At 45.3% G+C, this 12470-nt stretch overlaps 1 protein-coding gene across 11 annotated transcripts in view; it reads left to right on the top strand.

The window, feature by feature from the left end:
* Positions 1-12470, top strand: part of LOC134949185 (leucine-rich repeat and fibronectin type III domain-containing protein 1-like protein) — a 934368-nt gene that overhangs the window by 749287 nt on the left and 172611 nt on the right. The window lies entirely within an intron of this gene.

Below are 12470 nucleotides of genomic sequence, written 5' to 3'. Positions count from 1 at the left end.
TGACACATATAGTGCCCCTTACACATATGTTACACATTATTAATGTCCTTATACACATAATGACACATATAGTTCCTGGCGTGAGTCAACTGGCATCTCTGCTAATGTCGGAAGCCTATTTTTTATGAAAATGCATCTTATTTGCATTGCTATGTGGCTAGGATGCACAAGCAGCTTCTGCTGATTAAAATGATATGTGGCATGCCTATATACTGTGTGCGACTGTGGCTGTATCTGCATAAGAAATGCTACACACAGAATATAGGCATGCCGCATATCATTTTAATCAGCAGAAGCTGCTTGTGCCCCTAGGCATACCAGATGCCCTAGGCAAGTGCCTAGTTTGCCTATACCTAGGGCCGGCTCTGCTCGCCCCCAAAACGCATGAAAATGGTCTGTTTGGCAAGGCCACACCCACTCGAGCGAGGCCACGCCCATCACGTTCAAGTGCATGCCCCCTTTTCGGGTCGGCGCACAGCTTCGCCGCGCGATAGTCACGATTTCGCCAACGCGGATGTTGGGGAGGTATGCAATTTGTAATACAACTGGGTAATATCAGATTTACTAAAAAGTGAGAGAGCCTTGGGGGTTATTCAGGTTTGTTAGCAAACCAAAAAAGCACACCAGTGGGCAAAACCATGCTGTACTGCAGGTGCGGCAGATGTAACGTGCAGAGAGATTTAGATTTGGGTGAGTTATATTGTTTCTGTGCAGGGTAAATACTGGCTGCTTTATTTTTACACTGCAATTTAGATTTCAGTTTAAACACACCCCACCCAAATCTAAGGGGTACATTTATTAAGCAGTGATAAGAGCGGAGAAGTGAGCCAGTGGAGAAGTTGGCCATGGCAACCAATCAGCACTGAAGTAACATCTATAATTTGCATACTATAAAATGATACAGAGCTGCTGATTGGTTGATGGGGCAATTTCTCCATTGGCTCACTTCTCCGCTGTTATCACTGCTTAGTAAATGTCCCCCTAAATCTCTGCACATGTTACATCTGCCCCACCTGCAGTGCCACATGGTTTTGCCCAGTTGCTTGCTTTACCTGAATAAGGCCCTTGTCTGCAAGCTTACAGTCTATGGGGGTCATTCTGACCCGTTCACTTGCTGCTTTTTATTGCAGCCGAGCGAACGGGTCCCCACTGCGCATGCGCAGGCTCTGTAGTGCGCCGGTGCATGCCAGATGACCGAAGGCCATAGCTGGGCTGCGAACGCCTCTGCCTGATCAACAGACAGAGGTGGTCGCTGGGCGGGAGAGGGCTGAACGGCGGCGCTTGGCCGCTGTTTCGTGGGCATGGTCCAGCCAACGCAGGCGTGGCCGGACCGTGCAGGGGGCGGGCCGCAGCGGCTGCTTGACATCACACGCAGCCGCTGCGGGCCGGGGAGCGATGAGTAGCTCCCGGCCAGCACGCTATACCTGCGCTGGTTGGGAGCTACTCTTGAAGTACAAAGGCATCGCTGCTGTGCGATGCCTTTGCACTTCTGTGTGTGTGTGGAGGGGGGGGGGCTAACATGCGGGGCTGGATAGCTCTGTGCTGGGCGTCCCCCCGCATGTCAGTGTGAATGATCGTAGCTGTGCTAAATTTAGCACAGCTACGATTATCTCGGAATGACCCCCTATAACTTTACGCATGCCAGTGACGTAGGAGATCCACAATGAGAATTTGGTCACCGGACCCATATCTGACAAAATAAAACTATACCGTATTGCCTCATACTACCGGAAATCATTGTTGATGGGATTATGTATGTATAAACATACTGTTTTACTTTTGTGAGACTTCCCTGAGGGCTCAGTCAAATACATGTATCCTAGGACAGCGGAGTCATAGACTAGCCACCTCCGTAATTTGTAGCAGGCATCTTACCTGGTAATAAAATAAGATGAAGATGAGGATTAGTGATATCACAGTAGGTACCTATAGTGCAGTGTTTCTGAGGCGACTGAGCCTCCGGCACTAAACAATTGTTAGATCTTAAGGACAGACACTTAGAGCAAACGTCTGCCTGAATCACCATCAGCATTCATTCAACAAAATCCATCAACTGAAAACCATTAAGGTTTCACACAGTAATGACAAGTGTACTGGTGCAAATTCTCCATGCCTTAGCCTGAAAATGTCTCTACTTCGGTGATCACAGACTGTAAAGAATCTTTTTTTTCTTTTTCTTTTTTTGAACCTTTCTCCATAACAAAACTGTGCAAAATGGTCCTTAATTTGAGCTCCTCTGCTTCCCGGGGTGTGGGTAATAACACAGTTAGAAGCCCAGAGTTAATCGTATAGACAGCAGTGTGATGGATGTGTAATGACAGAGCTCTGTGTGCAGAATGAGTGCAGCTTGACGATTTGTGCTTGTTAAAATCATTGTGTTAGCGTACTGTTGTACTGTATGTGTTTGCTAAAATCCATAGTGTACTGCATGCATTTGTTTAGTAATTCTTTGTGTGTTAGTAGTAGTGTTCATTGTGCGTCCTTGTTAAAGTGTCTGGGAACCATTTAAATAAAAAAATAAAACAAGCAATAAAATAAGAACCTTGCCATCTACTAAACCACAGAGCAACACAGCACGAAAGCTGTAAAATTCTTGTTGCTGCAGACACGTTGTACAGAAGAACAATGTTTGAGGAGAAACGCGTTTTTCCGTGTGAATCACGGTTTAGTCATAATTATGCTTCAGACTCCACTTAAATTACTATGGTGAGCTGCTGATGCAATATTAAAATAAGCTACAAGATATGAAGCGAGACAAGGTATTGCTGAGCTCACACTACTGTATATAGGCAGTCATTTGATAACCTGTGTGACTGGGACTTCTTATTGGTCCTCACACACCTATTCCAGAGTCACACAGACCTGATATCCCCCTACTCTCATAGAAAATAGGCAATTCTTGTCATCGCCAGCTCTTATTTGGTTGTAGTATCTCATGTGCTTTTCTTTCACTGTATAAATAAAGTTTCAGCACCCCCCCCCCCCCCCCCTACACCAAACTGAGTAAAATTTATGGGCCCTACACATATGGCGACTTGCCACGAGGTGCCCGACGGCGACCCGGCGGCGGGGGGAGTGCAGTTTCTTCACGGCTCCATAGCAGTGCATCACCCGGCTCCATAGCAGTGCAAGATAATATGGATGAGATTGTCCATATTGGCCTGCATGTATAAGCGACCCGGCACCAACGATGAACGAGCGCGGGGACGCGCATTGTTCATCGTTGGTGCCTACACACTGAACGATATGAACAAGTTCTCGTTCATTAATGAACGAGAACGTTCATATCGTTCAGTGAAATCGCCTAATGTGTAGGGCCTATTAGAGACCCAGGAGTGAATAGTTCACCCTGCTACAGAGATAACTAGCCCCAGCCTATACAGCCTGATCTGGGGCCCACCTTAACAGTACGATGATGTGAGTGGGGTCCAAGACCATAGTAGAAACCAGCACTAGGGCTCTCCCAATCACCTATGAGGTGGTGGACTGAAGAATGGAGAAAACCTAAACCCCAGGCCACCCGCCCTCCCACTGGCTAAGTGTAATGGACCAGGGAAACTCCTAATATACCAAGAAAGTTAATCAAATACACCCATTATTAATCAAATCAGGATGTGCCAGGGGTTCCCCTAAGCCACAAAACAGTCTCAGATGGGTTCTCATATGATTTCTGTGGACAAAAGGAATGCTACCATTAGGTAGCTTTAGGCAGCTGCCTAGGGCGCCAGGATCTGGGGTGGGGGCAGCCTTGAGTTTGCTTATCCCAAAATGAAGCATAACTCTGAAAGATCCTTGTTAAACTTAATGCAGATGGCGGCTTCTGAACTTCTATGACCTACTAAGATGCTACCTCCACACTTTTACCTGAGCAGCTGGAAAGTGGGTACAGAGGTGTGGTTTGGGGGATTGAGGGGTATTAGGCTGAAGTTTTGCCTAAGGTGTGGAGAAACCTTGCACCGGCCCTGCCAGTGGCCTCCTACTTCTAGTAAAGTGCCATCGCTGCCACCAAAGACAAAAGGATAGATGTATCAAACCTTTGAAGAGTTATAAAGTAGAGAAGTTGCCACCAGACCATTCAGTTATTATTGGCAGAGTTGGCATATACACAGATGCGGTGTGTTCCCATAAAGCATCTGCAGTATAGGTCTAGTTCCTTCTACTTCTGGTAGGAGAATAACAAAGGAGCAAAAAATCCCTTTTTCCCCTCTAGTGCAAACTGATGCCAAAACACCCTTACTTATTGTCACATTGTCAGAGGAAAGCAGTGGGTAACTTCGGGGGGTATTCAGTCTCCCCCTCTTGGATCATTACAATAAAGAGGCTCCCGTGAACAAGCCTGTCGGTGAAACGTACGTAGGGACCTGGACTGACGTCATCAGGGGACGTCGTACGGCCACGCCCTCCGTTTGGAATTCGGGTGGCCGTAGCACCTAACAGTGAGGTTACACGTAAGAGTTGTGTGGGGGAAAGCAGGAACGGGCTGGGTCGGATTTGCGGAGACGACAGAGCAACGCCGGCATCCTAAACTGCTGGAGCGGCGATTGGTAACACTTTGGTCTATATCTTTAAGAAAGTACGCACGGCCTCCATCTTCACTTTTTCCCCCACCTCCCGCACCCACACACAACCCCCCCCCCCTTTCCCCCTCGCCGTGTACTGTGTGCTGACGCCTGGGGATCACAAACGGGGATTTTTTGTGTACTCTGTGTCCCGCCGCAGGGTGAACGGTATGCGAGGGGAGGCGGGAGCAGGTCGGTTTAAGACTCTGGAGGTGATTGAGTGATGCCGGCATTTAAATCAGGCTGGATATATGACTGATTAACCCTGTTCAATATCTTCAAACAGATCTCTACCACAGCTATATTTATCACGTCTCCCCCTTTCTCCCTTCTCTTCCCCCACACTATATGATAAACTATTGAGGTGCATGATTTAATATTTCACTAACATGTTTTGTTTAGCATCCTCATTATTCTAAATTACTCATTGTTGTCCTCATTTAATGCATAAAAACGAAAGCATTAACAAGGTGCATTTATTTCATAATTTTTGTATGTTTACGAGATACGTTGTTGCATTTGATTCATATGTTGTATATTGGCCCTCATTCCGAGTTGATCGCTCGCAAGGCGATTTTAGCAGAGTTACACACGCTAAGCCGCCGCCTACTGGGAGTGAATCTTAGCTTCTTAAAATTGCGACCGATGTATTCGCAATATTGCGATTACAAACTACTTAGCAGTTTCAGAGTAGCTTCAGACTTACTCGGCATCTGCGATCAGTTCAGTGCTTGTCGTTCCTGGTTTGACGTCATAAACACACCCAGCGTTCGCCCAGACACTCCTCCGTTTCTCCGGCCACTCCTGCGTTTTTTCCGGAAACGGTAGCGTTTTTAACCACACGCCCATGAAACGCCGTGTTTCCGCCCAGTAACACCCATTTCCTGTCAATCACATTACGATCGCCGGAGCGAAGAAAAAGCCGTGAGTAAAAATACTATCTTCATTGTTAAATTACTTGGCGCAGTCGCAGTGCGAATATTGCGCATGCGTACTAAGCGGAATTTCACTGCGATGCGATGAAATATACCGAGCGAACGACTCGGAATGAGGGCCATTACTTTCAGCTATGTGGTCTATTTCATGTCTGAACTGCCATAGGTTTAATATATTAATTAATGAGACTCTATAAATAAATTGGCAGACACCTTGCACTTTTATGTTATCAAAAGACTTTGTTACACCTGATATTCATGCTGCACGATATTTATATATATGTGGATTCTTTATCCTTTATAATTGTTTGAATTGAAATGAACTTGCAGATTTTCTGCACTCCGTGGGGTACATTTACTAACATTCGTAATTTCCGAAAATAGGTCAAAGTTCAATCACGAATGACATCGACAGTGTAAAACTGCAACTTTTTGAATTTATTACGATGGATTTACTAAGCTGTCGTATTCGTGTTTTTCTTTTCTTCCGATGTCGATGTCATTCGTTTTTTTTTACCTAATTACCGTTTTTTTTTACAATCAATCTCGGCCGGATCTGTGTGATCCGTGCTGGGGTTCTTTTTATTTTTTATTTTTAATTAAACAATGTAAAATCCCCCCAAAAAATGCGTGGGGTCCCCCCTCCTAAGCATAACCAGCCTCGGGCTCTTTGAGCCGATCCTGGTTGCAGAAATATGGGGAAAAAAATGACAGGGGTTCCCCCATATTTAAGCAACCAGCATCGGGCTCTGCGCCTGGTCCTGGTCCCAAAAATACGGGGGACAAAAAGAGTAGGGGTCCCCCGTATTTTTAAAACCAGCACCGGGCTCCACTAGCTGGACAGATAATGCCACAGCCGGGGGTCACTTTTATATAGTGCCCTGCGGCCGTGGCATCAAAAATCCAACTAGTCACCCCTGGCCGGGGTACCCTGGGGGAGTGGGAACCCCTTCAATCAAGGGGTCCCCCCCCCCCAGCCACCCAAGGGCCAGGGGTGAAGCCCGAGGCTGTCCCCCCCCATCCAATGGGCTGCGGATGGGAGGGCTGATAGCCTTTGTTGTAAAATAAAAGATATTGTTTTTAGTAGCAGTACTACAAGTCCCAGCAAGCCTCCCCCGCATGCTGGTACTTGGAGAACCACAAGTACCAGCATGCGGCGGAAAAACGGGCCCGCTGGTACCTGTAGTACTACCACTAAAAAAATACCCAAAAAAACACAAGACACACACACCGTGAAAGTATAATTTTATTACATACATACACACATACATACATACTTACCTTATGTTCCCACGCAGGTCGGTCCTCTTCTCCAGTAGAATCCAAGGGGTACCTGTTGAATAAATTCTACTCACGAGATCCAGGGGTCCAGGCTCCTCGGCAAATCCAGGGATAATCCACGTACTTGAATAAAACAAAAAAAACGGTTGCCCGACCACGAACTGAAAGGTGACCCATGTTTGCACATGGGTCACCTTCCCACGAATGCCAGAAACCCACTTTGCCTTCTGGCTAAGTGGGTTTCTTCAGCCAATCAGGGAGTGCCACGTTGTAGCACTCTCCTGATCAGCTGTGTGGTCCTGTCCTCACTGACAGGCGGCACACGGCAGTGTTACAATGTAGCGCCTATGCGCTACATTGTAACCAATGATGGGAACTTTCTGCTCAGCGGTGACGTCACTTTAGGTCAACCGCAGGGCAGAAAGTTCCCATCATTGGTTACAATGTAGCGCATAGGCGCTACATTGTAACACTGCCGTGTGCTGCCTGTCAGTGAGGACAGGAGCACACAGCTGATCAGGAGAGTGCTACAACGTGGCACTCCCTGATTGGCTGAAGAAACCCACTTAGCCAGAAGGCAAAGTGGGTTTCTGGCATTCGTGGAAAGGTGACCCATGTGCAAACATGGGTCACCTTTCAGTTCGTGGTCGGGCAACCGTTTTTTTGTTTTATTCAAGTACGTGGATTATCCCTGGATTTGCCGAGGAGCCTGGACCCCTGGATCTCGTGAGTAGAATTTATTCAACAGGTACCCCTTGGATTCTACTGGAGAAGAGGACCGACCTGCGTGGGAACTTAAGGTAAGTATGTATGTATGTGTGTATGTATGTAATAAAATTATACTTTCACGGTGTGTGTGTCTTGTGTTTTTTTGGGTATTTTTTTAGTGGTAGTACTACAGGTACCAGCGGGCCCGTTTTTCCGCCGCATGCTGGTACTTGTGGTTCTCCAAGTACCAGCATGCGGGGGAGGCTTGCTGGGACTTGTAGTACTGCTACTAAAAACAATATCTTTTATTTTACAACAAAGGCTATCAGCCCTCCCATCCGCAGCCCATTGGATGGGGGGGGACAGCCTCGGGCTTCACCCCTGGACCTTGGGTGGCTGGGGGGGGGGGACCCCTTGATTGAAGGGGTTCCCACTCCCCCAGGGTACCCCGGCCAGGGGTGACTAGTTGGATTTTTGATGCCACGGCCGCAGGGCGCTGTATAAAAGTGACCCCCGGCTGTGGCATTATCTGTCCAGCTAGTGGAGCCCGGTGCTGGTTTTAAAAATACGGGGGACCCCTACTCTTTTTGTCCCCCGTATTTTTGGGACCAGGACCAGGCGCAGAGCCCGATGCTGGTTGCTTAAATATGGGGGAACCCCTGTCATTTTTTTCACCATATTTCTGCAACCAGGATCGGCTCAAAGAGCCCGAGGCTGGTTATGCTTAGGAGGGGGGACCCCACGCAATTTTTTTTTTAAAAATAAGCACTTTCCCACCCCTTCCCACTGATATACATGCACGGATCTCATGGATCCGTGCATGCCTATCCAATCACGAATAAAAAAAAAAGTTCTGTTTTTTTTTAGCACTTTTTTACGAGTTGAAATTTTTCACGGCAGTGTTTGTTCTTTTTTGGCTTTGCACTTCTTAGTAAATGACCGAGATTCATACTTAAACAGCCGCGTTTTGACCGATGGTGTATTCATTCGTAATTTTTTACCTGAACTTGCAAAAAATTACGAATGCCCTCATCACTGCCGTGATTAGTGTTTAGTAAATGACCGAGATTAACCGAGATGACACTTTGAAGAAAAAACGGCATCTCGGTCAAAATCGGGAGCTTAGTAAATATACCCCCTTGTGCTAGCAAAGGATAACAATTTTTGGTACTAATTAGTATAACAAAGTTTGATTATACTTTTATTGCAGTATTGTGCGATGTAATGAATATAAGTGAACAACTTTTGAATTAATTAGTGTATTATAGTGTGCTATTTAAAGAGCCTACATAATCATGCACACTTGGGACTACTCCTTTTGTTACAAGCTTAGGAGATAGTTCTTTTTCTACCCCACTGCTGAATTGTTATAAATCAAATACACTTACTAACTGAATTTGCAGATTCACTGCGGGAGAATTTTTCTGCAACATTGTTTCTTTTAATACTTTCATGTGAGAGATCAGAAATATGACTGCTTACATCTATCATCTTAGATGTTTTAGGTGATAATAATCTTGTTAAACTACCACAATGTGTCATCTCTGTCTCAATAGAATCATTAGCACATGTTTATTGATTAATTAATACTCAGGATATAATATGACCAAAGTATAGAATCATTAGCACATGTCGATTGATTGATTGATTGATTGATTAATTAATACTCAGGATATAATATAACCAAAGTGTGTGAACTCTATTAGATTTCTTGTATATTTAATTATCACAGTGTGCCATCCCTTTTCAATTATTCTCAATAAAATTATTAGCATATGTTGATTGATTAAGCAATACTCAGGATATAATACAACTAAAGTGTGTGAACTTTTTTTGATTTTTCAATACCCCTATGCATATTGGTAGAGGAGCATAGGAGGAGACCAAATTCCTGATTATTTCTATATTTACCAGAACTTTATCTCTTCTCAGCACTCTCTCATCTGGCTGACAGCTGTGCTGGCAAGGGTTCCGCCCTTATCAGCGTACATTTGGCTGTCACAACAGAAAGCAGAAGTGTTCCTCTTTTTTCTTTTTTCTGCCTTATTTTTGAGTGGAAGTAGAATAATCAATTTCCGATCTACTCCATTTAAAAACTGGTAATGGCTCTCCTTTCCAACACTCTCTCATCTGGAAAAGCCTGGGGCCAATTCATCCAGTGACGTATAACAGACAGAGTACAGACAGCAGAAGTGGGTTCTCTCTTCCTTCATATGTCATCTTTACCATTCAAGGTCGTACTATCCTGAGAGTAGCCCGATCTTCTACCTCGGAAGCTGATAGGATAGACCTGGCTAGTACTTTGAAGGGGGACCGCTTAGGAATACCAGGCACTGTGGATATCATCAAGATGATCACCTATATTTTCATGTGATAACACTGGTGGAGCAGTTCTATTCTGCTCACTCTCACTCATCCTATATTTCACCCTTCCTTCTATTTTTATTTTGAATAATTAACCAGACATTTTAAACATATTTTGGACCATTTAGGTCGATATTTTAATGGAACAGAATAAAAGTTAAGTTTTAGATCATCCATTATTACATCATTTCACTGTATATTGATTGATTATCACTACTAATTTCAATAAGAGTGCTCCCAAAAAGGATTTCTTTTGTCCTGTCCTTTCCTCTTTACGTGTAGTTAAACTACAAAAGTTTTTTTGGGAGCACCACCAATAGACAAGGTGCTATCCAAAGAATTGGGTATTAGCACTATTTATATTGGTTATTTTCAGATTCTACTATATTTATATGTGGCCTTATAGTACACAGCTAGTGCGGAACTGACAAACCTTTTCTTTAAATCATTACAATAAATCCTGGCACAGTGTAAAATGTCATTTCTGTGGTTGTGTTATCATCTGATTATAAGGAGCGGCCAGTGATCCACAGCAATTCTGTGGTAACTCTGGTAGTGGTTTTACTCCTTCCTATGCTGCTTTTTTTTTTATAGCAGCAGAGGCGGATGACAAATAAAAATAGAAACGAGCAAAGCCAAAAACAGCGTCCCAGAAATAAAAATGCTGAATGCTATTAGAATTTCACAGGGAAAGCAAATACTCCTCTTATCAGCTCACAATACACATCTGTGCGACTTTAAACAGGAGCCAGGATGTGTTAAATATTTGTTATATGCTTTACATTTCATCTTGCCCAGCTCCCCAGCAATGGTCCAGAGCCAGATAGTGTACTTTGATAGTGTGCCACTTGCCATCTACCAGCACTTACCAAGTAGCCGCAGGACATGGCAAATCCCAATAGGCAAACGTATAATAAGCCAGTGATGCTGGCCTGCTTGTAGTGGAGAAACACTGCCATCCAGTGGTCAGTTTAGAAGTACAACATTTCACAAGCACTTTTCTTATCCCTTATATGTAGTAATATGGGGCCTAATTCAGAGCTGATTGTAGATGTGCGGAAAAAAAACTCACATCTACAATCAACATCTCGGACATGCAGGGGGACGCCCACCACAGGGCTAGTCCGTCCCGCATGCCAGAGCCCCCCCCCCTCCCCGCATACGTGCGAAAGCATCGCACAGCAGCGATGCTTTCGCACCTGCTGAGTAGGTCCCTGCCTACGTAGCCTATCTGCAAAGGCAGATGGCTACCTGCCATGTTTTTAGCCGCGGCGGCTGCAGGTGACGTCATGCAGCCGCCGTGGCCTGCCCCAAAAACGCAGGCGTGTCCGGACCACGCCCTGAAAACGCAGTAGACTCCCTGTGATCGCACTAGTGCCTTTGCATCTCACGTGTGCGCACGCGCTGTGCTTGCATGCGTGGCACAGGGCTTCAGCCTGCGATCGCTGCCGCTGCAGCGACCAGGTCTGAATTAGGCCCATAGTCAGATCATGTAAATATAACGCGAATACAATACACAAATGTACTACAAAATAGGTGAGGGGTCCTGCTCGTTACAGCTTACAACCTAAAGGCGATGCTTGGAAAAACACACTCTGTTTTATTATATGGTTCAGACCATGGGCGTCTTAACAGAGGAGGAGGCCCATTTCCAACCTCCTCAGTCGGGGCCCCCTTCTCTGCTACCGGCACCCATCAGCGTAATAGAGTCTGAGCACTAGAGGGTGCACAGACTCTACTGCGCATGCGCAAATCTCCGGGGAAATGGCGCGTTGGCCATTTTCCTAGATATTTTCTTACTGCGCATGCGCAAACCTTCAAAAAAATGGCCGCAGCAACATTTACGGGAGGTTTAAGGAGAGATGCTACCACCGGCTGGGGACTCCGGAGAGGTAAGTATTTAAAAAATGGGTGCATGGTGTGCGGTATGGTCCCCCCTGAACCCTGGGGGCCCGTGTGCACCACACACACACACACACTGCACCCATTGTAGATACGCCACTGGTTCAGACACATATCCAAGGCCATGAATATGGTTAGGTGCTCCGCAGTGCTCTATAGATACACTTACCATTCCATCCCTTTAAACCGGTACGCTCATGGATTACACAGGTTCAGTAGCTGATTAAAACTAGGTAAAATGCAGGCTTGAAATCAGCCAGCCACAGAACCTGCGTAATTCATTATTGTCCTGGTTTAAAAGGATAGTATGGTAAGCCAATCTATAGACCAATTTAATATAGATATAAAGTGCATATTTGTTAATACCGGTTGAGTATCCCTTATCCAAAATTCTGTACCATGATATGTCACTGTGGTCCTCATAAGCCACAGCTGATGTATAGGAATCATTGGTATAACAGAGGTATTCTGAATGAAACATTGTTTTGTGCTTACCAGGGATATTTGGAGAAACCACACCAGGGGCCGGATGTATTGGAATGCGAGACGGCCGGTGCTCCCATACTCTGACCGAACTCGTACATTTTTTTTAAAGCAGCAAACATTTACAAGGCAAAACCTGTAAACATTTACTGCTTTAAAAAAGAACGTACGAGTTCGGACGGAGTCTATGAGTTCTGGCTGTCTTGCAAGCCATTACATTCGACCTCAGGTACAATCA

This window comes from Pseudophryne corroboree, chromosome 8 (genome assembly GCF_028390025.1).
Source record: "Pseudophryne corroboree isolate aPseCor3 chromosome 8, aPseCor3.hap2, whole genome shotgun sequence".
NCBI classification, from domain to species: Eukaryota; Metazoa; Chordata; class Amphibia; order Anura; family Myobatrachidae; genus Pseudophryne; species Pseudophryne corroboree.
This window is presented reverse-complemented; position numbering and strand designations above follow the sequence as displayed.